The sequence below is a fragment of the Acipenser ruthenus genome, chromosome 8, assembly GCF_902713425.1.
Source record: "Acipenser ruthenus chromosome 8, fAciRut3.2 maternal haplotype, whole genome shotgun sequence".
In the NCBI taxonomy this organism is placed as follows: domain Eukaryota; kingdom Metazoa; phylum Chordata; class Actinopteri; order Acipenseriformes; family Acipenseridae; genus Acipenser; species Acipenser ruthenus.
In genome coordinates, this window is record NC_081196.1 from 7,743,721 (window position 1) to 7,744,090 (window position 370).

Consider the following 370-nt stretch of genomic DNA (forward strand, 5'->3'; position numbering starts at 1 on the left):
CATCCACCATAAAAAAGAAAAAAAAAACACAAACTACACATCAAATGTTTTTTTTTTTTTTCACTTCAAAACAATTACTTACAAAAGATCATACAGGTAGCACCTTAACAGAATTAAATACACCTCATAAACTATTTGTAAAGTTTGACTATAATGCAACACTTCTAGATGGAAATTAGAGATTCAATTCCAATTTGATGGTTTTCATCAGGTTTACCATTTGTGTTAATAAAACTTGCTCTGCATCATAGGGCCCAGAAGGCTTTTAGCCATAGATTTCTTCAATACATGCAGTCGCTGAAAGAGGCCGCAAGCTTGCTTTCAGCTGCTCAGATACTGGTGTCTCAGAAGTATTACAGTAAGTGATTCA